Source organism: Ochlerotatus camptorhynchus, unplaced genomic scaffold, assembly GCF_037179485.1.
Source record: "Ochlerotatus camptorhynchus isolate MF236.1 unplaced genomic scaffold, CSIRO-AGI_Acam_v1.1 ptg000361l, whole genome shotgun sequence".
In the NCBI taxonomy this organism is placed as follows: Eukaryota; Metazoa; Arthropoda; class Insecta; order Diptera; family Culicidae; genus Ochlerotatus; species Ochlerotatus camptorhynchus.
Genome location: NW_027040849.1, coordinates 6,014,281 through 6,042,270, shown reverse-complemented (window position 1 = coordinate 6,042,270; position 27,990 = coordinate 6,014,281). Strand labels below are relative to the sequence as shown.

At 38.9% G+C, this 27,990-nt stretch overlaps 1 protein-coding gene and 3 non-coding genes across 4 annotated transcripts in view; 2 read left to right on the top strand and 2 right to left on the bottom strand.

Moving 5' to 3' along the window:
- Nucleotides 1–27,990, top strand: part of MCU (mitochondrial calcium uniporter) — a 421,200-nt gene that overhangs the window by 18,690 nt on the left and 374,520 nt on the right. The gene's annotated exons all lie outside the window — the stretch shown is intronic.
- TRNAH-GUG (transfer RNA histidin (anticodon GUG)) lies at nt 11,257–11,328 on the bottom strand. The gene has a single exon. It is a non-coding gene; the product is annotated as a tRNA-His (tRNA).
- TRNAH-GUG (transfer RNA histidin (anticodon GUG)) lies at nt 12,096–12,167 on the bottom strand. The gene has a single exon. It is a non-coding gene; the product is annotated as a tRNA-His (tRNA).
- On the top strand, nt 25,498–25,569 carry TRNAH-GUG (transfer RNA histidin (anticodon GUG)). Its single transcript has one exon. It is a non-coding gene; the product is annotated as a tRNA-His (tRNA).

Here is a 27,990-nt window from a genome sequence, read left to right as displayed (position 1 = left end):
TTTCACGAGGCATCCTACCCTTGACGGCTATCGCGGTGTCATCTGCGAACAGGAAGAACACGCAACCGTCTCCTAGAGGAGGGATGTTCGACGTGTAGATGCTGTAAAGCAGTGGTCCCAGCAGACTCCCTTGCGGAACACCTGCTGGGATCGGAAATTGTCCCGAAAGGGAACTATTCAACGACACCCTGAACGACCTTTGCTGGAGGTAGTTACGAGTGATTTTCACAAGGTATGGTGGAAAGTTGGAGTTACAAAGCTTGTATATAAGTCCGTCGTGCCAGACATTGTCAAACGCCTTTTCGACGTCTAACAAGGCCATGGCTGTGGACTTGGATACAGCTTTGTTACTTCGGATGTTATTCATCACCCGCACTAGCTGATGATTGGTGCAATGCCCCTTGCGGAACCCGAACTGTTCCGGAAGAAGAATGTCATTTTCCTCCAAAAACTTGTTCAGTCGGCTGAGGATCAATTTTTCGAACAGCTTGCTCAGCGGTGAGAGCAGGCTTGACGGTAGTGAAGGGTCTTTCCCAGGTTTGCGGATCGGGATGATTTTTGCCAACTTCCAGATGCTTGGAAAGTAGTGCAGCTCCAAGCATCTGTTGAGGATGGCAGCCAGCAGCGAGTGCACCCTCGGGCTGAGATTTTTGAACTCTAGGTTGAATATTCCGTCAAACCCGGGAGCCTTCATGTTCTTACAGTGTTTCAGCGCTGAGCAAATTTGTACCTCTGTAATCCGTTCTTCTGGAGGGACGGCACAAGGGGAGGCATCTAACGTCTGGACGCACTGCGCAACCTGGTTCTCGAGTGGACTTGGGATTTTGGAGCCAAGCAAATGCGACTGGGCAATGTGCTCCCCACTCGCATTGGCCTTCTCTTCGTTGGTGTTAAGCCGTTCGTCATTGACTCTAAGTGGTGCAATGGGTTTGAGGTGAGACTTCAGCACCTTAGGAAAAAAAGAGCAATAATTTTGCACACAAGATATAAAAAGCGGGTACAAGGATCGCAAAGGAGTTGAAATGGTCTGAGCCACCGTCTGTGCAGTGCTGAAACGGTTCGAGGAACGTTTGTCTGTTTCCCGGAAGGTGCAATCAAAGCGACAGTAGGCCGGAAACTGCGTCAGAACGTCATGAAGGCTTTCAAACCGAATCCAGGACTTTCGGACGTAGATGTGACCAACAATCTCGGTGCTGTTTTTTTTTCCTCTGTTCGGGACCTAACACCACTGCGACCAGTAATTTGATCTATTGTAGTACATCCCGTGTCCTTAGTTTAGTGCATGTCGTACTACTCCATCACTATTGAGAAATGAGAAAGTATTCGATTTATCGCAAGGATCCGACTCTAATTGAAAGGCTCGCTATTTATACCCTTCGGAGTGTTGAAACACCCTTCAAAGACGCGCCCCTTTGTCAGTCAAAATTGGATTCCTTAGCAACAAAATTAAGGTATGACACCGATAATCATGGCATCAGAATCCAAGTCTTAACCACTTCAATCTAGAGAACAACGAAGATTAGGGATCACATAGGTGAAGACTAACTAACTTTTTTTCTTTTTCTTTTTTCAAGATCATCCTCGGTGGATAAAGCCGAGTCTTGTCACTATCAACAACGCATAAAAAGTAACAAGGACTAAGATGTGTTCCTTGGATTACTGAAAAATCCTGTTCCCCTAGTTTGAAGTAGTCAGGACTAGGAATCGGTGGTAGATCTTACATCCCGTAACTTACCACGAAAAGCTGATCTACCCACGTTACGGGGAAACTCAGTGCTGTTAGCGGTACAGTTCGGAATAAACGCATTCGGGAAGGTTTCTTCAAGTATCGGGCTATTAAGCCCAATCGAAATGTATTGGGGTAACGTCAAAGCTAAACTGAAGAAGAGTGGGAAATGGCTAAGGATGCTATTGCAATGGCCAGATACTGGAAAAAATCAGCCAGTGAGGTTGACCAGCAGCTTGCCCAGAAATTCATGGCACGTATCAAGCCGACAGTTTGAATTTTGAACATCCGATTGAAAGCGCACCGATTCTAAATTGGCTGGGCTTTAGAGTTCACAAATCGACTAACTTGTTTATCTATTCATTTTTTCCAGAACAAAAATCTCGGACAATATTGTGACGTTGTGCATGTTTAGCAGTTTCATTATAGCATGGAGCTGCTATTTGCGCTCTTGAATAATATAAGTGATAATTAATGAGATAAGGCTTCGCTAGAACTTTTGTGCAAATTAGCAAACGATTGCGATTTGATAAATCCTGCAGTCAGGCCTCTTAAATCACGTTTTCAGAGTTGGCGTTAAATAGTAACGCATAGTTAAATAGTAACGCATCTGCTGGAACCGTAATACATGACCTTCTTATGTTGGTGTTATTGGTGACGAATTAATGCAGTCATGGGAGTTATTTAAATATGGAGTTTAAGCTTGAACTCGAATCGGAGCAGTGTAGTTTTTTTAAAGCTCTTCGAACGCCTTCGTTTGTAATTGGTACCGGTTACAATCAAACGCCGAAGAGCTTTAAAAAAAACTAATCTGCTCCGATTGGAGTTCAAACTTAAAATCAAGTTCTTGTTCAAGGTCAGCTCATTCGTTTTATGAAAGATTCCCCTTCGTATCGATTATTTGAGCTAAACACTCAATAGATACCAAAGTTCACTGACACTGGAACAATCGTGAAATATTATCGCATTAGCAACGTAGACAAAAAACCATAAAACTCCCATCCCGCAATCACGCAAAACCGGTTCATTTGAATTCATGACAAACCTTCTAGATGACGATATCGATTTCGGTGAACAGTGTGCTGCTCTAGGCTTTAACGGGAAGTCTACCGCCCAAAAACAGTTTTTTTCTGGCATGGTTTGATTTGGAAATATTGGAAAATTTTATTAAAAATCTATGATAATCAGTTTGTTTTCCTTAGATTCTTGAGACAATGTACACGTAAAATATGTTTTATTTGTCGCATCATGAAAAATAGTTGAACTGCCATGAAATAGAAAAATTAGAAATTACACATAAATTTTCTTTAGAATTGGAGAGAAAACTTTTGTTTTAGATGTTCGATATATTTTTTCTAATAAGGTAATAATGTTAAAAGATATTTTTTTCCGGGGCGGTAATCTTCCTGTTAATATTAGCCACAATATCAGTCATCTTACGTCTGACGTCGACCTCATTTGTATGTACATATGCTGCTGCGTCATACGACTTAGAGTCTTAGAGGTTGTATTCCACCAACTGAACACATTCTAGCTAAATGACACTACCGATATCTGCGTGCAATCGTCGGCGTTGTAAATAAATACTAGGTGCTGCTAGATGATATCATCGCGAGAGGGGAATCTTGCTGCTTGTCGTATGCTTTTTTCATACGTAGGGTGCATTACGTCTTCATCTGCAGTTCTGAGCAGTTCATGTTTCAGAGCACCTTTTGGCTCAATTATCGATTGGGGAAACCACTTTCCATGGAATAGAATCGTTATCTACTGATGAGGACGTGATTCGCCCTACACAGTCATTGCAGCGTAGCTTGAGATGGAGGTTGTACTAAAAATAAGAATTGCAAAGCAAATACCGTAATGCACCGAAATCCGGACAATTTTATAAGTTAATTATCAAAGCCTACCATGGTCAAAACAGCACGTACAATTTATTATGACTTTACGTCATTGTGCAGAATCACCAGATAGGGGAAATGTCTCTAATGTTGGCCTATGGATCTAAGATTTGGCCCATCGCTAAACATCTGCTATTTATCAATTTTATCTAGATGAACGCGTTATTGGGACGTTACTAATGGATATTTTTGGTTGCTATTGAAAATTTAGTCGATTGCTGAATTTATGTATGGGCCCAAATTAGGGACACTTAGGCCGACATTACCTGCATTTCCCCTATGTTCATTAGGTTGAAAAATAGACGTACTAATTAATTAAAAATAAAATGTCCGGATTAACGGACTGACCGGTATTCGGTGCATTACGGCACTTCGTTTACTTTCGATAGCGCTCCCCGCCGAGGTTAGTGAGTAACGCACCACCGGGCATTTGTTTATTCTTGATGTCGATTTTTCACTCAATATTTTCACCGGGGAAATAAAAAACATCCATTTCCAGAGGCAAATTGGTGGTGGGTGTTAAACATGTGTTTGCGAATGATTTACTCACGGTGAAAGTTTATGTCGGTTGCAGTTTTCATGAAGCTTGTTGTTCTGCCCTGAATTTAATCCTAAAAATGTGTAAGCTTTCGTGAATTTCTGAACTTATGTGAAAACCGCAATAATTTTACTAACATCTCTGAAGTTCTCAGAAAATCTGGAAACTTCTCAAAATTTCCCGCTACTTTCAGAGCTTACTGAATTTATTTGAAATGCTCCCGAAACAAAACAAAACTTCGACAACTGCACAAAAATGCAGTAATCTTTAGAAACATTTCGAGAACTCCATAGAAGTCTATGGAGCTTAAGGGAAGATCCGAGAAGTTTAGAAACCTTCAAGAACATTAGCAAAATGCGGGAGCATTTGAAAGAAGTTTAGTAAGCTCCAAAAATTGGACGAAGGGGAAGGTCAGTTCCATTAGTTTCAGAAAATTAGTGGGAAATTTAAAGCAGTTCCCAGATTTTCAGATAACTTCAGAGACGTTAAAAAGTTAATTGAGGTCTTTGCATAAGTTCAAAAGTTCACTGAAGCTTAAACATTTGTAGGATGGTTCAATTTAATTCAGCGCATGCCAGGGTGTCGACTACCTGGAAAAACCTGGAAAATCAGCGAATATCAGAGAATTCCTTTTTGGACCTGGAAAATCAGGGATTGTCAGGGAATTATTTATTTATAACAGAAACAGCTTAATAAGTATGACTGACTTCGCTAGTTTCAAATAACTTAATTACTCGTTGTAGTTTGAGGATGGTTTTCAATTTAACTTGCTCGATCCAACTGTGTTCAACAAAAATCAATCCTTTGAGCGCATTGGAGCGCTTTTGAGTAAATGCAAGAATGATTAAGAGTTAAGCTGGGCTTAGACAAGGCAAATCATTGATTGATCTCAGCTGAATTCAATTGGCTTGAAAAGTTGAGTCTGGTTCTACTTTTTTCAATTCAAGTCATTTAAATGCCATAGTTTACACGTTCAAGTCAGTTGAATTCAACTGAGTTTATCAATTGACTGGCCTTGTCTAAACCCAGCTTTAAGAGAAGATAATGATTTTTTTTCTGAATATTTCTGGTTCTTGTTCCTTATTGTGTTCTTAACAGCTTGGTTAGCTCAGAGAACTAACTAAATGAGAATTTAGGATAATGGTCTTGCTTGGGAGTTTTTTTTAGATTGCTTGCAGTAGCACTTTTATGATTGAATAATGATTCAAAGAAACGTAGACAAGCATTGCTTTGACAGCATAGAGTGGCTGTATTAAGTATGCTAGGTCTTCATTGTAAACCTGGTAAGCTCGTAAAATTAGCTTCACAGTAAAATTTATTATGGTAATGTTGTTGCTATTGCAATTACTATTTCCCACCGGAGGAATCCGCCCACGAATTAGCTTTTGGTTGAGCATATTATCCGGAACAATTTTCTTACGAAGCCGGGTCTCAAAATGTGCTGAAGGTAAAACAAATATAATGGGATTAAAAACAAGTGTTTCATATATGAAATGCAGAGTGACCAGTGAACCGGGAAAACCGGAAAAAGCTGGAATTTGAAGTCACCGGGAAATTCCCATGAAGTTAGTTGCCACATCTGGAAAAATATACCTCGTCCTCTCTTCTTTTTTTTCCTTTGGTTTGTTTTTTTTCCGTCGATCTTGTTTTCCGTGCTGAGCACCAATGCTACCGACGTGCCAGGAAGGCAGCTCCCACACCTGGACCCTACCTATCGACCCATCAACTCATGAACCGGGGACTAACGGCTTTACTTCCCATCCGAAGGAAGGCGTGATCAGAGATGTTATGCCTCAGAACATCCCGGCGGCGCCGACTGGTATTGAACCCAGGCCTGCTGGGGTGAGAGGTAATCACGCTTACCACTAAACCACCGGCGCCGTTCTCGTCCTCTCTTCGAAAACAATAAGATTTCAAGACCCTTGGGCGGGCCTAGAGAATTTTAGAATTTTTTCCAAAGCAAATTTGAGCAGATTTTAGAATGAATTCTAGAGATAACATCAAGGTATTTCAGAGAATATTTTCTAGGGAGCTTCTGAAAACCTCTAGTAGAGTTTTTACTAGATCTCCCAAGAGTGAAGAGGATTATAGGATTCTTGAAAAATATCAAGGAACGCGAATTGTGAGGGTACAATTCCAAAATAATTATACGTAGATCTATAGGGATAGTCCGAGTTTAATTCCATGCAATTTTCAGAAGAATTTAGAGGAGAACTCCAAGAATAATTCTGAGAAAAATTTGAAGACAATTCTCGGCGGGAGAATTTCCCCTGCCAGATGGTGTTGACAGGGAAGGAGGATTACAAGTTTTGCTCACATAAGCTAATAGGACCTTTTCAATTGTTGGTCTGAGGTGAATTCTACGGAGAATTTCATGTAAATGTAAAAAATTCAAGCTCCGGTGAATTCTTAGAAAGAGTTTATAATTCGAAGAAATGATGAATTTTAAGAATTTTTGGGAGTGTTCTACGAAGAATTTCTGTACTATTATAAAAACAATTTCAAGGGATTTCCAGAGAGAATTTCAAATTTATTTTAGAAGAATTCTGGAGCGATCAATGTGAAAGGAAATCAATCTAAAGGAAAGGCTTGAAAATAATCAAAATCCTGTAAAGTATTGGGCGAAATTTTAGTACACAAATTATGAAGGCTTCGAACCTGTCGTAGATCCAAATTCAATATCCAGCAAAGGTGCTGCTGTCTTATAAATTACCTATTTATGCTTCGGCTTCATCGCTTTCAGTTTTTTGCTTAATTAAAATCCCTAAACCGCGATAATTTCCAAAACTCCGGGAGAAAAACAGGAAAAATGCTAATCGAGATTTGTTGGTCACCATGAAGATGATTTGAAGATTTGGATAAATTTATGCCCCTAGGGTAGAATGCGGATTCTTCCCGTTTTTGGCAACACGAGATTTCTGTCTTTTTTGCATTCTTCATGGGTTAGAGGTCCATGTGGTATTTCATGGAAAAATGTCCATAAAGCACTAATATATTCTGAGGAAAGTTATAGCTGATGGGGTTGTGTTGCCAAAAAATGTAGAAAAAATGAGGAAACTTTAGGAAGTCCTATAAAGTTCAGGGAAGGTTAAGAACTTGATGAGAAGTATTGTGAGCATCAGGCTAGTTTGTCAAACTACACTTTCAAGTAGTACTGAAAACCTCAAAATAGTCCATTCCATATTCAACAGAGATTTCCATTGAAATATTCCTCAAAATTTCGATAAAGCTATCCTCCGAATTCAATTTTATTTTAGTTTTTCTCGGAATTACCTTGAAATTCTCCACATTGAGAATCCCTTTGGAAAGATTCTCCGAATATTCATTGAATTCATTTCCAATTTCCCTTTGAATCTCACTCCTTCCCTTAGAATTCTACTCACATTAAGTCTCCTAAGAATTCATTGGCATTCCTTACATTTATCCTCATAATTGGTTTGGCCTGAATTTATTCTCCGAATTTCTTTAAAGATGTCCTGGAGTTGTTCTCAGATTTAATTTCCAAGGACTTATGCTTCGGATTCGGTTTCTCCCTTCGTGAAATTGTCCTCAGAATGCCCTTAGAATTTTCTTATGCAGTTCACAGGAGTTGTGCTCCTCAGAAATTTCTATGAGTTGTCATTAAAGTTTACTTTTAATCCAATTCAGGGTTTCTTAAAATTCTACTCAAAACTATCGGGCTTTACATGAAATCAAAAATTCCTCAAAATTACTTTGAAAGCAGATTGCATTTGATGTTTTTCTGAAGGATTTTTTTTCCCAGAACACACTTCGACTGAGGTCCTTAGAAATTATAATAAAAGTCCACGAACCTTTAAAACTGTGCATGGAATTTGACTCCAGGTTCTTGAAAATTTATTGAAGTATTATAGCTTCCAGACATTTCTAGGAAATATGCTTGTTCCAAAACAAACAAATATAGGGGAAATGATGGCTTCGGCATGACAGACTATTTTCGGCAACCCAAATTGAAAAACTATTTTCACTGGATTTTCTTACGAAAACACTTCGCTGATTGCATGCAAACGATTCCTTATGCTTTCAGCTTCAATTTGACTATATTTTTACCACTGAGAAAAAGCAATCTAGCAAGGTTTTCTTGAAATGCAACACACGCACTACAAATTGTAGCTGATTTCGAGTTGCCGATAATAGAACAGCAGATTTACATGCAGTTCAAATGGAACGGTTGCCGAAGAAAAACTGGTTGCCGACAATACTCGCTCTCACTAGAGAAGATTGGAGCTTTGTAAAAGCGTTTCAAAACAGTTTTTGACAATTCTTTCGACTGAAATTGTTAGAGCAGCTGGCAGCAAAAGATTGTAAACAAACCAAACAACTGCATATGTGTGCGTTCCTTAGAGAAAAAGGCTATAGAAAGAAGGTCGCTGCTTAGGTTGCCGAGAATACGTAAATTCCCCTATTTCAAGCATCTGTTTTTTAAATTTATTTGCTACTGAAGATTAATCCACTGTGGATCTACAAAGTTCAAAGTGTAAATGAAAATAACGAGAAAAATTAAATGTTTGTGTTTTAAAATTCATTCTTTTCTTTAAAATATCCTTAATAAGAAAATTATTCAATTCTCTGAGACTTCCAGTTTTCCCAGTTAGTCGGCATCCTAACTAATAACGTGTAATAAGGTTCATATCGCACATAAGTGTTTATGAGATACTAATTGAATAAGTCTAAAACATCAAACACTTATTTGGTGTGCCATCACAACGACTACTTTTCTTGTCTTACGTCACTTATTAGTAACTATTTTTACAACTATAAGTCACTATTTGGTCACTTATTTCTTCAACGTGGTCACTACAATCACTATTTTTGACAGCAGTGATCGCTACCAGCCCTGCAATAAGACCAACAAGGAATTCAACCCGATTTTTAAGAAAGTAAAACCAATTCCTGGAACTTTAAAATATCATTGTTATATAGCACCATATCTGAGAATTAATTATTTGTTATTCAATATACAATCATGTAAAAACTTTTTGTTGCTGTTCATTGCGACTTACGTTTGAAAATAGCCTAAAATGTTGATTTTTGATTTTTTATTTTAAATCGCATTAACTAGAGAATGGCTGAACGTAGGAAAAAAGTTTATTGTATTTTTTTTTAGAAATATGGAGTTTTTTTTATATTTTGAAAACTAATAAATCTTTTAAAAAATATAGATTTTTTTAAGCATGTAATCAGCTTGAAATTTTCACCAAATTTAAGTGCATTACTTCAGATTTCTTCACAATAAATTTATAAAATTCTAAGAAAAGGTATTTTGAGAAAATCGACGTTTTTTCTATGAATTTACCGAGTTTTTTCTTTCAGTGTATTTTCTCAAAGAATATTTAATAACCTACAAATTTTTCTCAGATGCCATTTTGATTAAATCTATCATTTTCATGTTATGATTTTTTGAAGAAAATATAATCCATTTCTTGAATACGCTTTTTTAAAGTTACTCTGGATAATTGAAAGCTTGAAATACATCATTTATTTATTTTTTTCCTTAATTCTAGCGCTTTTCAAATTTTTAATACCTTGACCATGTACATGGTATCCCGAGCAGGAAAAAATAACCTAAATATAGTATTAGTGAGGCTGACATAAGAGATAAAATACCAAAAATAACACCGTAAAACGGGGTAACCTTGATAGTTATTTTGAAATATATTCTCAATAATTTTTACAGCAATTCATGTTTTTCAAATTTAATTGTTTTAAAACAAGTGCTGATGATCCTAGAGTCAATTCGTTAGTAATATGTTTAACAGAAATTAAAGCATTTGCACTATTTTTAAAGTCTTGTGACCGAACATCAGTATTTTGATTTGGGGTTACTTTGATAATGCTCGATGAATGTAGAAAAAAAATGAGTGAAACTCAAACAATTTAGTTCTTTAAATATGAGTATATAATCAGAAAACATCATAAGCAATAAGAATACAACATTGAACATGTGATGGCTATGGAAATACATTTCATAAGTGATGGTTTGAGTGTTTTTTTCAAACCGGCGAAAAACAAGAAATTTGATGTTTAATATGTTTGTAAAATATGTAACACATACTATTTAAAAACTATATACCATATCAACGGAAATGCTTTAAGATACACAGCTAAAAAAAGTAGTGTAAATTTCTGTTACTATGATGCACATAAATGGAGCGTCATAAATCATACAAGTTTAGATTATAGATCGTGTAAATTTATGAGACATGTCATGCAATTTTCCATATATTGTATGCAACTGTCCACTTTTGTTTACAACATTTCTGCTAGTTTACGTGAAAAGGAAGTTTACATGTATGAATGTTTGCATGCATGGATGTTTACATCGTCAGTAAAATTCAGAATTTTTTTGGTGTGTACAATAAGGAACCAATGTTTCCGATTCGGAAAAAGTACAGAGTGTAAATTTAATCATTATATTCTACTATCATAGTTACCCGCATTATCAAAGATATCCCGGTACCTCAAAAATGTTCTTCGAATAACGAACTAATAAATAATTTAGTGACAGGCGCTCTTTTAGATGCCAGAATACCAAAATTTGTTATTTTGAAGATCTTCTAATAACAATTCATTAACTCTTTTATGTGTTATTGCCTAAAAACTGAAAGATCACATGTTGTTATTTTGGAATTCATTTGATATTTTACAAAATTTTTCGATAACTGAATAATATCAAAACAAGGTTTTATACCACAAGCATACCGAAATCTGGTATCATACTACATTAAAATATTCATTTGTTATCATTTAGCTATCGGATCCTGCTCGGGATACAAAACTTCAGCATATTTTGAGATCTTAGACTAACTAAAATTAACTAAGTGTTAGTCTGGATTTGATTGTAAAACTGTTTCTATAAAACTGATTGTCATGTCTTAAACATGTTTGCGTTAATTGCTGCTGTTTTTTAATGCATTTTGTAAATAGCTTTCTTATTATAAACCTTTGAATTATCCGTTAAAGTTCTGGAAAAAAAACCTGGAAAACTCAGGAAATGTTTTTGGCCAAATGAGTAGACACCCTGAAGATGGAAAAAAATCCACCCCATCCGTGACAATGTCCATATTTCGGAACATTGCCGTGACCAGGATTCGAACCTGGGTTACTACGGCCACAACGTAGGGTCCTAACCACTAGACGATCACGGCTATCGGGGATATATGTCTAGCAAGTCAGCCACAGGCCTTCTGCTGCATCGGTCAATTTCACCATCAGACGCAATCCATCGCAAGCCTCGAAAAAAAAAAGTGACGATGATAGCAAAACCACAATCTATGCTCATGAATGCTTCGAACGCGACGCTAAATTTGGCCACAATAACCAGTAGAAGAAGAAAAACGATTTCTGTATGTAGATACTTTGCGATAACAGTGTCAAAATCGATTAATAAGTGTTGTATTTCATATTGCAATCAGCGTCAAACCCGCCCAAGCGAAAATTTCGGTCGAAAAGCACAATAACATGTGAGAAATGCAGAAATTAATCCGGTTGGGGGAGATTTCCCACCCAATCAGCATTTCTCGTTACGGTTTGTCAGTGTGGTTAAATTTAGTATTCGTTTGCCTGCGCTGATTAGGGGCTGTTCATACACTACATAGGGGGGAGGGGGGCGCTTGACAATTATCCACGACCAATACAAATTAAAAAAAAATGTATGGTTGATTGTCTACGCAAGAATCAAGGGGTCAAGAATCCAAAAAAACTGTCTTCGTAGTTGATGAACAGCCCCTTAGTAAGTATTAAAGCAACCGGCTGCTAAAAACGATGAAAAATGAAACCGCTGCGATGTTTCTTTTTCCAAAAAAGAATTTATTTCAGCTCGGCAACATCTGGCGCGAAAATTGCTCAAATCTGGATATCATTCGAGAAAAAAATTCAACCCCCTTCCGTGACAATGTCCTCTTGTTCGGGACATTGCCGTGACCAGGATTCGAACCTGGGTTACTACGGCCACAACGTAGGGTCCTAACCACTAGACGATCACGGCTATTGGGGGTTCGATAAATATCCATCGTATTTCAGTCCAACAAAAATGACCGAAAAAAGCAGCTCAGCTCGGTTGCACTTACCTAACAGAAAGCATGCAATAATCGTCCATATGGACAGGGGTGTTTACTTACTGCGATTTCGCACCTGCTGGCGTTTTTCGTTCGCCTTGGTATGGTTGAAACCGAACGAGCAAAACAAAATTGAGTGACTGACGCCACCTATCCATGCCCCGTGTAGGTTTTATCTGTAACACCCTCTCGAAACGATTACCGCCGAAAGCTTGAAAACCTCTGGTTTAATCTTGATCTATTTAACTTTTGAACCTTTTAACAACTTACTCTTGTGTATTGATTTTGTTAATAATGCTATTGATTTTATTAAGGATCTACGTCACGCTCTTGTTCTGAATAAACACACTACATCTCGATTTCGGTTCTTTTGAAACGATGTCGATGCATTGTTCTCATCATCATCGGCCACTGTTCTCAAAATTAAAAAAAAAAATTAAACTCCAACAGCCAAGACAAATTTTAGCGCCAAAGATCAGCACCGTTCTGCTTGTTGTTGGTAAGTTCACCTTCAACTATTGCACTCTTGAAACTTTTCCCACTGTTCGCCGTTCACGATGCAGCAATATTTTCAATAATTGGATTTTTACTCTACAAATAACTTCTTCCATTCTTCCTCGTCGACGGCATCATGCCGTGCTCTACTTTCTTGGCACCACCGAGAAGAATCCATTCAGCTCCGGTAGCCTTATAGGTACTATTGTATCTTCTTCACATAGCCCGGCCCACCCCGGAAAGTTTGGCGGAAACAAACATCTCCGGAATCTCTTTCAAGAACTTATGCGAACGTCAAAAGCTGTAAACAGCGGCAGCAGCCATTCTGTCTCGATTGTATTGCAGTTCCCTGGAAAATCGTTGCCGGAGTGCTTCGGGAATGAAGAACAAACGATTTTATGTGTGTCACCGAAAGATCCGAGTGCCTTCTAGGGTCTAGAATTGTTCGCCTTCTTTCGGATGACGATGGCACATCAAATCCGGCAGACAACACGACAACGGGATGACGATAATAAAACGACTGAGATTCGATAAGGCGGCCATTGAAACCGACTCCATTCGTTCGAGACAGTGAAGTCACACTGCCTACTGAAAGGAATTCGCTTCACGTCTCAAGTGAAGCAAATAAAGGCGTGCTCTGCTCTGTTCAAGTCCTACGGGGTTTATTTGGAACAAGGTGGAACATGGCCCGGCGCGGGAAGGGTGCCGGAGTGGAATAACAATTGGACTCCCCCGCGCCCCTGGTGTGGCTATATTTGAATGATACCACAACTGCTATTTGCACACACATTATCATGTGTGCGCATGTTTGTTGTGCGAATTGATTTTCTTCGGTCAATAATGAAGGGGTCAAGTGTGAGATTTTTTGAACGTGATGTTTGAACTGCAGAGCTGCGCGAATTTTTGTGGTGAATTATAGAACATCCAAGCAAAATATGGAAACTGAATGCTTAACACTCCGAACATTTTTTTTTTTTTTTTTTTTGGCTTTATTTTAGAGATTTTTAGCCTGAGGCTAGTTTATCTCTTCACTCCGAACAAGTGTGCAACGGGAAATTGGCAATGTTTGAAAAATCATTGTTCAGTAATGTATCGGTAGTTTTAAAATCTATTGATACCGAATAAATCTTTAAAGTATGTAGTTTCAATAGATTTGAAATTTGTCAATAAATGGCTGAGCTATGGTTTTTCAAACATGGCAAGTTTGCCGTTACACATTTTACCGGAGGCATCGTGTTCGGAGTTTTAAAGGGATAATTGTTTTGGTATTTGAGTTATTAACGTTTTCATGAATTTTTATCCAATTTTCCCAAAATAAATTTACAGTCTAGGGTAAGTGCGCCAGTATTGGCCATAGGTTCCTATTTTGGCTATATCTCAGAAAACCGATTGAATCACAATCTACGTGCGTTTTGCGGGCGATATGTATGTATACCCCAACTCGGGTATATTGCCAGTGTACGCCGACAATTTTGCGCTCGTGGTTCTATCAAACTCACAAATTTCAGAAGTGTTATCTGAATAGGGCGAATTTGGAAATGATGTACAATAAATAAAATTAATGTTTAAAATTCATCTTATATAGCTTTTTGACGTTTAATCGGCGCACACTAAGGCCATAGAGGTAACTCTAAGACCAGAAGGTCCCGAAGAAACGTGCTCAACTTTTTGGCCCAGCTCTGGTACTATCTTCGGTCCCAAGCTAATCGATGGACCCTACTTGACTAGCCTATTGGTCTCAAGCAAATCGATTAACGTACTCCATTCCAGTCGTAATTCTAGTACTACACTATATTTGTTTTGATTCGCTATGAAAGTTTGACGGATAAAATGAGAAGTTCGTGGATTTTCTTATGTTTCGAGGGGTGCATCGATTAGCTAGGGCCCGAAGAGAGTACCAGAACTGAGCTAAAAAGGTGAGCACGTTTCTTCGGGACCTTCTGGTCTTAGAGTTACTTCTATGGTACAACGGCGTACTTTGTACGTATATCGATCGCCTTAAATGCATTTAAGCTACATATGTGATATATTCTTCTTCTTTCCTTTATTTAACGTCGGTCTCTGTTCCGCAATCTAGTGCCAATCACTGACGGACATCGATTGCCATCCATTGACGGCAATCGAATGTGCAGGAAGGCAGCTTCCACACCTCCGTAGGATATCGCACCCATTCAACACACATGAGCCGGGACCAACGGCTTTACTTCCCTTCCGAAGGAAGACGTGATCAGAGATTTTTATGCCTCAGAAAAATTCCACCGACCTCGGCTGGGATTGAACCCAGACCCATTGGGGTGAGAAAGCAGTCACGCTTACCACTACACCACATACGCCGGCAGTATGTGATATATTGTTCAAATTGATTAAATTTTCAATTTTTTGCGACAATGGATCTACGACCATTCGTCAATACGCAATTTTTGCTGATATTTTAGAAAATTCTGCATAACAATCACTTCACTTATATCATCACTAAATTTTCCATAGTTTTCATGGTATTTGAGCATACAAACTTATGGACTCATCTCTTTCTTGAGGCTTTAAGTTTGGTGAGGAATAACGTTAATGATACGGACGTGTGTACCAAGAGACAATCACTTAAGTTTATTCGTTTTAGAAGCTCATTATGAATATTTTTTGTGAGACCCTTTATTTAGATTTAGATAGGAAAATTTTATTTATTTCTTCAATTTTAAATAGATTTACAAAATGTTCGTCTTCACCCAGCTACTCACCGCAAAATAAAATCAATTTTATTACTTTTTGTGGATGGAATTCTTAATGTCTCCTAAGTTTTTGGCATATTCCTCAAGCCGGAGTTTTTAATAAAAATCGATGCACAATTTTATCAATATATCCAAGTAACCAACAAGCCCGTTAATCGCCCTTTTTGCTATATAAGGCTGCTATACGACTGATATAAAGTTCGGAAACCCTATATTTACCTTATATCGCAAAAAGGGCGATTATCGGGTAGTTAGCGGGCTTGGTGGTTACTTGGGTAATGCGATGATTGTTTAGTGCCTCCTGCTCCAAAATATGTCCTGATAGTTACAAAAAAATATGTTGATGTATGCTCCAGATGCTTATGCTTAAAGGATGCTATTTTCAAGCCGTTCAGAAAATTTCCCAACGTCGAAATTTTTGTGGTGTGGCATATCAGTAAAACACACAGGAACACAGGAACATAGAAACACAGGAAAGTAAACTTTCTTTATTCATACGACTCATGGCAAGTCAGCTATGATCAAAAAAATTAATCTGAAGCCTGATTATTTTCAAGAGCAAAATAAAATAGAAGACGGCAAAGTATTTTTTATGAAAATGAGCCCCCATCAATCTTTTTCAATTCGTTTGGATTTATTTCATTTCACCACGAAAATCATAAATTCGTAAACAAATTCGTAAATTCGAAACAAAAAGTTGGTGCCCCATAGAGAAATACCATTGCAGTGGTGGAGGACAATCCCTTTGTTTACGTTGTGTGGCGACATCTACTATTTGCAAGTGGGTACGTGAAACTAAGATTATCTGTCACCTGCCGGGGACTTGTTGTACCCCGATGAATATGATTTCAATCTAAACAGAACTCAAGACCTCAAACTTTAAAAAAAACGTTAAATATCGCCAAAACATTGGCAAAATAGGAGGTTGGTCAGGCGATATTTCGATAAGAAGAGACATTTTCGTGCTATGATTGATTGAAACAAACAATTAGGGGTGGTGACCGAGACACGATCGCGTTATTGACTAGGACTACATCTTTGTAGACTATACTGGGGTGCAAATCAAAACATATGTAACGAAGTAGTGTCAGGTTTTAAACGTTTATAACATAGCCACTCATTATTTTCACACCATTTGATTCAGCTTTGATGTAAGATTTGTTTGGTATAAAGATTATAGTAGTTTATCATTAGTCCGTATCATGCTCTCCTGCTGTGCGGATCTATTTACTTTTTGATGCTGCCTAAAGCTACAACAAATTTAAACAGCACTTTTCAGTGATAAATAATCCGTGCAAATGTCTACCTTGTTTGATTCTTATTCCTCTTCGATCCTTGTTTGGACCCTACCCGAGGTAACCCTGCTTGACCATCGACTTGGAAAATTCCGCTTCGATGCTTTGGATTCTTATAGTAATCTGAATGGAAGTCGTGTAGGACAAACTTTCTCCTGACGCCTTGGTGCCTAAACGCAAAAGAAAAGGGCGATCTCTTGATCCCCCTTGTGATGAAATTTATTTAAGCAATCAATTTGATATGCTCACGGATGATGAAAATGATTCATCATCCAGGAAAAATTCCACTAAACTTTCCCGGCTTAATGCCAAAAAGGAAAAGATCCCCCTATTGTGATAACCAATTCCGATTTGCATGCTCTTCGCACGGATCTTTTGAACATTGTTAAATTCAAGTTTTCACTTTAAATTGGCCGTCGGGAGGTGAATGCCGTGTATTGACTGAAACCTTGAACGGATTCAAACGTCTTCTTTTCTGGACTACTCTAGTGAACTAAACAACCTTAAGGTGGATTTTAAATCATTAAACATTTTGAATTGGAATGCTCGATCTTATAAAGGTAATTTATTTATTTATTTATTTATTTGGAGGGAAAAGCTCACACTAGTGGGCGTATCAACAGAGAACATGGAATCCTACAGATACATTTGCTTGAACGAAGTCCTAAACATATAAAAAGATATAAATGATAACATAATTAACTTAATTTGAATACAGAAAACAGAAACCGTCAGGAAGTTAAAAGTACATTATAAAACAGATTCTTAAGTCTAACACGGGAGATATTAAAATCAAAGCAGTTATAACATTTGTTGAAAATCTTGCATATGCTAGTTAAAGGCTCATTAGCGCCGTAGTTTGTGCGAGAAGCCGGGATATTCAAAAAATAATAAGAACGTAAATTTACGCGGCTGATATTGACATTCAACTGCTGCAGAAGTGAACCGCAATTAATGTCCGATCGTAGGAGATCAGCGATGAATCTTTTTATTTTTTTTTGTGATTTTTAGAAGTAGGCTACCTTGATAAAAATAACAATAAAATTACTATAAAATATCAATGAAATACAATAGATTCTATTGTTAATCATTAATCTTATTGTAATTCTATTGTATTGGTCAAATAATCAAATAGTCACTACAATAGGTTTACAACAAATTCTATGAAATCCAAATTTTGCATAATATAAAAGCAATAAAATTTATTGTAATGAGATCAAATTTGTTCGAGAAAAAATTGATTTTTTATGGTTACGGTAACTAACAACCCCTCTTTTCTATTGTAAAAGTGTCATAAACAATAGATTATATTGTACATAACAATAAGTTATATTGTGTTTTTATTATTTTGGACATTAACAATTATTGTTGCTACAATAAGTTTTATTGTATTGTAACAATAGTATCTATTGTTTTTGCACTGTAAATTTTTATTCGGGTAGTTTCCCGGAAAAAAATAACCATACAATAAGCATAAAATAATATAAAATCACAACACAATCTATTGCCAACAATCGATCCTATTGTATGTATATCATACAAGTAAATTTAAAATATTGTTATTACAATAGATCTACAATACGTTTCATAGAGCATGAATTTTCAACAATAGAAAAACAATAAAACTAATGGTAAATGACTCAAGTTTATTCGGGAAAAAGTGATTTTCTGTACGGTTAAGATACATAACAACCCCCTTGTTCTATTGTAGATATCCACATTTACCATAGATTTTATTGTGGAAACTATAAATTCTATGGTTTCTTTATCGTTACTGACAATAAAATGTATTTTAAGTACAATAAATTCTATTGTATGGTTACAATACATTTCATTGTACCTGTATCGTTCTTTTTTTTACGGGTTATCACATTGTTTTCATCAGCGATGAAGGTAACCTTAGAGATGCCACGGCGAACACTAAGTAATTGTAGGGACAGCAAATTACAGTGACTTTCATAACTAGGGAGATTGAAAGGATCACTCCAGGGTAGCCAACGAAGGGCGAAACGTACAAATCTTCGCTAAATGGCCTCAATACGATTCACCCCGTTGCTGTAAAAAGAAGCCCAGACTACGGAATAGTACTCTAATGTGGAGCGGACTAGCGAGCAATAGAGTGTTTTTAAACAGAAAATGTCCCTAAAGTCTTTGGTGAAACGAAAAACGAAACCAAGTTGAGAAGACGCCTTAGCGGAAACATAACCCACATGGTCCTTGAAGGTGAGTTGTGAATCAAGTAGGACGCCTAAGTCTTTAATGATTCACGGCTTAATATTTGCTCCTGCAGGCTGTAAGCATAACAGATAGGTGATTTTTATCCTGGAAAACGTTATAATGGCACATTTAGAAGCATTTAATACCATCCTGTTCTTGTCACACCAAACAGTAAAAACGTCCAGCTGCTGCTAAAGAAACAATGCATCACTTCGATCTTTGATGACAAAGTATAGTTTGAAATCGTCAGCATAAGACAGCTTCAGGCAACGGATCGAAAAGTGAACGTCAGTCAGCTACAATAAAAATATGAACGGTCCCAGATGACTGCCTTGAGGTACACCAGAAGAAACAGCGAACGGTTGAGAAAAATGATCTCCAATCTTCACTGACATATGTCGACCGGTGAGGTATGAGCGAAGTCAATCAAGAAGGGAACCGTGAAAACCAAGTTGCTCTAGTTTGGCCACTGCAATCTCGTGATTGATTTTATCAAAAGCAGCAGAAAGATCGGTGTAGATAGCATCCACTTGATGACCTCTTTCCATCTCGCGTATGATTGATGATGTGTATTGAGCGAGATTTGTAGCGGTCGAACTTTTCGGTATAAATCCGTGTTGTTCAGTCGCGATTCAGAGCATGTGTGTTTTAAATAATCTAGCACCTATAGTTCAAAGAGTTTTGAGACTGCTCATAAAGCAGCGATACCACGGTAGTTGGACACCGGCTGCTTATTGCCTTTTTTGAAGACAGGGAAAACAAAGGGATCCTTCCAGCAGTCGGGAAAGATCGCAGAATCCAAAGAGAGGTTGAAGATGGATGCTAAAGGTGCGGCCAGCACTTCAATACAGTTCTTAATAACCGTGGAAGGGATTCCGTCAGGGCCAGTGCTGAAAGAATTTTTCAAACGAAGGCTTGCTCTACGAACATCATTAGTCGAGATAGGCGGATGCGGCGCAACAGCAGAAAGTAAGGGAACATCACTTACGGCGGCTACGATGTGCTCGTTAGGTAAATTTTCTTTGACGAAGACACTGCTGAATTGTGACATGAACAGGTCAGCGATTCCCGTATCCGTATCTGATTCTTCTTGATCCGTATTGTACATTGTAGAAGGTAAACCCGATTCCTTCCGTTGATCGTTCACATGATTCCAGAAGCTCTTGGGATTTGCTTTGAGTTTAGTTTGTAGATGGTGCTGATGGGCTTGATAAAGCTGTTTGTTGAGCCGCTTATACTGTTTGTTAACGAGGTTGTACTTCCTCTTCGATGCATCCGTTCGAAGTTTACAAAATGTCTTCAAGGCAGGTCGTTTGGATGACTTCAGTCGCTTGAGTCGGCGGTTGGGCCAAGGAGGGTTACTAGATATGGGTGGAGTTGTCATGGGTACAAACTGGTCGATCGCATACAGGACAATATTCGAGAAAATAGAAGAGGCAGAATTCGCGTCACGATCTCGGAGTTCATCGTCCTAGCTGATGTTTTCGAAAAAGGTTACCATTCCCTCGAAGTCAGTCCTACGGTAGTCATACGATACGCTGTCCACGGTAACCCGAAAAGTGCAAGCCTGATATAAGTGTAATGATAACTGCAGTGGTGAATGGTGTCTACAACGTTTAACTAGTGGTTCGGGTGCCTCTTGAACCGAACAATTAGAGGCGAGTTCACGGCTAAGGGAACATAGATCAAGCAGTCTATGATTTTCATTGGAGATCCCGTTCCGTTGCAGAAGATCAGCAGTCTTGTAGCAATTTATGAGAGATGCTACTAGAGGTGTAATGTATGAACCATTAGAGCGAGGATGAAAAAACCCTGTTTCATTAGATGACCAGTTGACTGAAGCAAGATTGAAATCACCAACTACAAGGATTTCGTCAGTCGCATTCATCTTGGATACAACCCAAAAAAGTGAATCAATGTTTTGATCGATCAACTCAGAATCGCCAAGTCGATCCGTGGGTAAATACCACACCTGTTCGACACCTGAGCTATTAAGTGGATGAAGTAATCGAGAGTTAAAAGCAGAACGAAGACGAGCTAAAGGGTGTATTCGATAAAAATGGCACACCGAAAATCTTATGTAACTTTCGAACCGTATGAGTAAAAAACTTGAAAATTCGAGTAAATCTAATTCATAGTGTATCGTTTACATCTGTCATGTTTCATAGTTATTCATACAGGAGTTCCAGTCATGTCGTCAAAACAAGAAATTGTCCGTGAAAAATGCTGTGCACTTATTAAACAATCAAAATCCAGAGGCCTCCCACCGATGGATCGCCAAAAAGCTTGGAATTGCAAATACAACTGTGTCTCGTGTGATAAGAACCTTCAAAGAGCGTCTGAGTGCCCGAAAGAAGGAAGGGAGTGGTCATAAAAGTGGTCCAATGGACAGCAAAATGGCCAAGAAAGTGGTGTAACAGTTCAAGAACCGTCCAAACAGGTCAATTCGAGATGTCGCTAACAAGTCCAAGGTGTCAGTTGGTTTTGTGCAGAAAACCATGAAACGTGCTGGGTTACATGTTTACAAGGTGCAAAAAGCCCCAAACCGGAATGAAAAGCAAAAATTCACTGCGAAAACTCGCGCCCGGAAGCTTTACACGAAGTTGCTCACCAAATCGTGTTGCATCGTGATGGATGATGAAACTTCCGTCAACTTCCTGGGCAAGAATATTTCGTTGCCAAGTCTAAGTTCGATGTACCGGAGGATGTTCGAAAGAAGAAATTATCGAAATTTGCAAAGAAGTTCCTGATCTGGCAGGCGATTTGTGGATGTGGTGAAATAAGCGCTCCCTTCATCAATTCCGGAACAATCAACGGTGCGATTTACAAGGAAGAGTACCTTAAGAAGCGTCTCTTGCCATTCATAAGAAAGCACAAAGGATCAACACTGTTTTGGCCTGATCTAGCACCATGCCACTACGCTCAAAACGTGTTGGAGTGGTACCGAGCCAACGGAGTCAGTTTTGTGCCAAAAGATCTAAACCCACCAAATTCCCTCCCCTTGGCTAGTTTTTTTAACCTGGACGTTGGTGGGCGGGCCTAATCTTATGCTTCATAGTGGAGCGTTGGAGACGGTTGGTTTAGGTCCGGCATCGTTGGCTCATGCCGTGACAGAATAGCGTCATGAGCATGCGATGAGGATTACTGAGTTTCCCCTCTCTGATGAACCATTGCATAAGAGAACCAAAGTTCTAGCCTGAAGTGATAGTATCACACTTGCTACTCCTTTATTTGAAAGCCGCGTTGTAGTACGCTTACGTATAGGCACTGACGTTGGGTGCGATACTGGCGGGTTTTGCCGCAAATCACTCTTATTTTATTTATTTTTACGCAGATAGATTTATTTGGGTTTGCAAGGGAATTATACTATTGAAATATTTCAGAAAGTGCCCAACGGTGCTCCTTCTATTTGCGTGACAAGCTTTCATTGTTGTTTTCATTGAGGTATTACTCAGGGAACAATGTTAAACACCATTTTTGTACATGGTATTGCAACTAATCTTATATGTGCTTCATTTTGATTTGGGATAAGTGTTTGAACTATGGCTCGAGATTTCCACTGTGGTGTGCTTCTATTGTGACACAACCATACGTATTTTTGTGGTGCGACATAGTGGAAACGTGTGAGCGTAGTTGAAGCATATACCCTATGTAATTTAAAAATCAGCTAGGATACTAACTTCAAAGTGAAGCATTTTAGTCACTTGAAGGTGTCACCTGGGACGAACTAATATATATTAAATATAGGTCAAAGTCAAAAACAACTTGAAACACGTTAAATTGTAGATTACATTCACAAGTGCAGGTACTTAATAAAGCATGGTAGGTAGATTAGAGATTTCAATTATTTATTAAATTAGACTAGAGACATCATAATCATCAAACGAACTCGAATAAGAAAATTTAGACAGCCTAGTAGCATTAAGTGGATTAACAGAAGAGTTAGGATGCGGAGGGTCCGCTTAGGGAGGCAACTAGCCTTTTCATGTATTGTCTGTTTATTTTGATTATTGATTTAAAATATCAATTTGGTATATATGTGAAAGGGAGTGGGAGTGGGAGATAGATTTTCGGTTTCTTTACATTTAGCATCATTATGTGCAATGACCGGCCTCTTCAATCCCTTCCTTTTCCCATGGCGTTCAAGTGGTCCGCATAGACTATTCAGCCATTACCCGTCCTTTATCCTCGGCTTTGGATTGATTTGCGCTCCCATTGCCCCACCAAATGCTGCAAAATGAAAATGAAAAGATCTAAACCCACCAAATTCACCGGAGTCGAAGTTGAAAAATTCTGGGCTATTATGAAGACGGAACTTCGCAAACATCACTAGGAGACGAAATTGAATAAAACAAACTTTGTAAATCCTAACTCACTAGTAGTTTTTCATTCCCTGAAAATTTCAAGAAAATCCGATAATCGGTTTAGTTTTGGTGAGTAAATATATGTGTGTGTCATTTTTATCGAATACACCCTTTACAAGTTACAGCTAATAGCTGCCTATTTGCTATTCCAATGCGTAAGCCAGTAAAACAATTTTCTCAAGGGGACCTTCAGAAACTTACCCGTCATAGGTCTAAATTCTTCATTATTGGTGATTTTTTTGCGCCTATGGAATAATGCTCAAAGCAATTCCAGTGGTAATATTCTGTTTGATGTTCTGTAGGCTACTACTATATATCCAATCAGAATAACATGCTTTTCTTTAGCAAGAAATCCCTCAACTATTGATTTGGTCTTCTCTGTACGACTGTAAAGCTTTCCACGATGCGTCTTGGTTTAAAAACAGATTGATTGTTTTGGACTGCACAAGCGCCGAACTCAACGAAAGAAGAATCGAACTATACGAATAAAATTGAGATCAAATCATAAAATGGCAATACATTTACCTTAATTTCGGTATTTTTTCATCTAGTCGAAAATCAGCACTGTTGCCAAAGCGAGGTTCCGAACGTCATGAAATATTTTCCTTGAGTACTCTGTATTCCAAGTTTTCCCGCAAAAATCATCATTGAGCATAATTTTGAAATCGTCTCCAAAAGCTTTGACATTTTGATCCTAAAGATAACTCTTCCTGTCCAGTCTGGTCTCTAATTGATTCTATATAGCAATTTTTCAAATCATCCACTAACCATGCCCTAGAAAACCCTTGCAATCGATCGGTATTAAAAATAAAGTCTTTGCAGTCTCCGCCCGCACAGTCCGAAAAAGTGACCTCTTGAGAACGAAAACATAGCCCACAAAAAAAAACCCCCAACGAACTCAAAAGCAATCCATTATCCTAGAGAGGAAATGCCGGCCTCGATTCTCGCTCTCGCACTCAGCATTCGATAGGTGGTTCGTCCGTATACATTTTTCCCTTCCTTCGCCTTTGCCCTGTATTCTCCGATATTCAATTCGTGAATAATTCAACCAGAAACCATCCGGAGCAAATTTATCTGTCGCCTGGATGCATGCAATTCTGTGTTCCATTTTTGCTTTTTTTTCAGTACCAGGCAGGACTTTCGGCGAAATTCTTGCCAATGCTGCAGCAATAAAACGACAATTCGGAACTGCTGCTGCTGAGTACTACTAACTAGCGTGTCGTTATGTAGAAGAAGCGGCCATTCGGTGCCGACGACCTTCAGGAATTGAGCTAACAACCTTGCATTCAGCTAGGAGTAGGTCTGCAGAGAAAAAAAATAGCTTGAGATGTTCCGAGAGGCGGTTCTTTGTGTCAGAGGAAGAAAACGTAATTTGCTTTGTGTATTGCCTTCGTCTTCACGGCGACGACGACGACGACGACGACTACGAAAGCGACCAACCTAGTTTGCCTTGCTCCGTTTTTGCTGCCGAAATTCTTGGGAACGGCATCCTAGCCGACAAAAAATGTTTGCGAAATAATGTGAATTATTCAAGCAAATTTCATGAACTTGCTACCGACCATTATGCTCGAGTTTTACAAACATAATATGAAATACAAACACTGCTGCAAGTGTAAACTGTTTCTTTACAACTGGCTGGCACGGGATGGTGCCCCCCCTCCAGTGAAGTATCCCCCTTGGCATTGCAGTGAAGAAATGTTTGCCTTTCCTGTCGACGCCGGCGAGATGGCGAAATACATCTCTGAGAACTGCATGCACTAGCGAAAGTTTCAACTACCTGCTAAAGCTACCAGAGGGATTAAAGTGTATTTTGTGCTCACTCGGTTTCACGTTCCAGAATCAAGCACCGCCTTTACACGCTAGGCTATCGAGAGGCACCTAATTTATAAATAGCTGCAATTTATAGCGCTGATAAATCGAAATCATTGAATCGCTTTTGCGGTGTAAGCTGCCAACCGCTTCGGTTACTTTGCTTCGCATTGTCAGTGATCGCATGGTCCGGTCAAAGTGATTATTATGACATTTCTCGCGTGCCTCATCCTATCTACAATCCACTAGAATAATGACTCGCGTGTTTTGTTGATGAAGTGAGTGGTTTCAAGCAATGAATCACGAATGATTAAAAACGCGATGAAATGTGATATGAAATAAGTCACCCCGATAGCCGTGATCGTCTAGTGGTTAGGACCCTACGTTGTGGCCGTAGTAACCCAGGTTCGAATCCTGGTCACGGCAGTGCTGCCTTGAAGGGGTACTGTCACGGACGGGGTGGATTTTTATTTTTTAATTGAAGTAATGAAATTGGGTTGTTAGCGGAATGCTTAAATAAAACAGCAAAAAAGGTTAATTTTTTTATCCATGACCGATACCTATTTTGACTACAATGTGCAGTTTTCATCAGTGTCATTCCCACTAAAGAGCTTATCAACATACTCATCCCTTAGGTAAAAATGTCAAGATACCAACATAATTTAAGTGGGAATAAATGGAAGATAACCATTTTTGCTGTTTTATTTTTTATTTGGTTCAATTAGTAGTTTTCAGAATTGCTGAACCCATAAACAGTTCAGCTAATTTTCAAATTGGACGAGATCCAACAGAACAATTTAATCAATTCTGTTCAAGAGCATGAGCTTGATTAACCAGCACGCTTAATCCGTTATATGATGCTTGAGACTAGCGATCGTCCTTAATTTTTAAAAACTGGTAGTTGTAATACTTTGCAAAAAAAATTAATCCAGCGCCGGCCGCGGCCGATTGCAGGTCAATTGACGAATGGGTAGGAATATTGTTTATTGTTAATGAATATCAAAATTATGTTCAATCTTCTCACTCTATTTACAAATTGAGGCATGGACATACCAAAATCGAACGCGGATTCAACCGATGCAAACATACGAACCATTGCAAATACAGTCTGGTTATAACTATACAGAGTACGACGAAATCCCGGCTGCATGAGGGACCGCTGACGTAATATCCTACCTGAAGTACGGAAGTCAAGGAGCGATAGACGTCACCGTTGAGTAATTTAACGACAAACGTAGCTTGTTGTAATTTTCGTCTTCGATCAAACGTTTCAAGACCAAGCAGACGGCATCTATCGGGAGACGCTGGAAGGTTAGACGGATCACGCCTTGGTAGATTCCTGAGAGCAACCGTATAAACCTTTTCTGGACTCGCTCGAATCTTAGGTTCCATGTAACGTCGTTTGGAGCCCATATGATTAAAGTGTTTTCTAGAACCGGTCGCACGATGGAAGAATATAGCGGTTTTAGGCAGTGTGGATCCGTGAAGTCCTTGGCAATTTTGGAGATAAAGCCAAGTTGACGGTTTGCCTTGGAAATAATCGATACGTAATGAGATTGGAAGGAGAGCTTCGCATTCAACACAACACAAAGTTCGGTCACATGGTTCACCCACCCTATCAAGCACAGTATCATCGATGTGGTATTCATAAATTATCGGGTCTTTGGAACGATGGAAGGTCATCACGTGACATTTTGCCATGGTGATGAAAAGTTTATTCGAGCGACACCAGTGAACAAACAAGTTGAGCAACATTTGCAGGTGAAGACAATCCTCGATGCAGCGTACCACCACATTTATCTTTAGATCATCAGCATATAAAGGGTTATACGGTCAAAATTTGGTCCAGGGAAAACGCGTGCAAATCGGTGAAATCGTTTATTTAAAAAATCAAATTAAATTTCTTTTTCAAGTTCAATTAATATAAAATTCAGGAAAAATATTCAGTTAGGCTTCCGCTTTTCCCGAATTGCCGGGCCTTACGCTTGACCCCTGCCATCAGATTTTGTACAGCCACCTTGTCCACCTTCTTCGCCGCAGAAAGCCAGTTTGCCTTGAACTGCTGCTCGCCCTTAGCAGTTTTTTGGTCTTCTTTAGGTTCCGCTTGACAATAGCCCAGTATTTCTCAATTGGGCGGAGCTCTGGCGTGTTGGGAGGGTTCTTGTCCTTGGGAACCACCTGCACGTTGTTGGCGGCGTACCACTCCATGGCCTTTTTACCGTAATGGCCAGATGCCAAATCCGGCCAAAACAGTACGGAACAACCGTGTTTCTTCAGGAAAGGCAGCAGACGTTTATTCAAACACTCTTTCACGTAAATTTCTTGGTTGACAGTCCCGGAAGCTATGAAAATGCTGCTTTTCAAGCCACAGGTACAGATGGCTTGCCAAACCAGACATTTCTTTGCGAACTTTGACAGTTTCATGTGCTTGAAAACATCTGCTACCTTTCCCCTTCCTTTTGCCGTATAAAACTCCTGTCCCGGAAGCTTCTTGTAGTCGGCTTTGACGTAGGTTTCGTCGTCCATTACCACGCAGTCAAACTTCGTCAGCATCGTCGTGTACAGGGATTGCGCTTTGGCCGTCGTATTTTGTTTATCATCGCGATTTGGAGTCACTACCTTCTTGTAAGTCGATAGTCCGGCTCGTTTTTTGGCTCGATGCACGGTTGTAGACGATACACCCAGCTTATTTGCGGCATCTCGTAGAGAGAGGTTAGGGTTTCGTTTGAAACTACCGGCAACTCTCTTTGTCGTCTCAGCGGCTTCCGGTTTTCGATTTCCCCCCGATCCAGACTTCCTGGCTGTCGAAAACCTTTCCCAAACACTTTAATTACATTTGTAACGGTT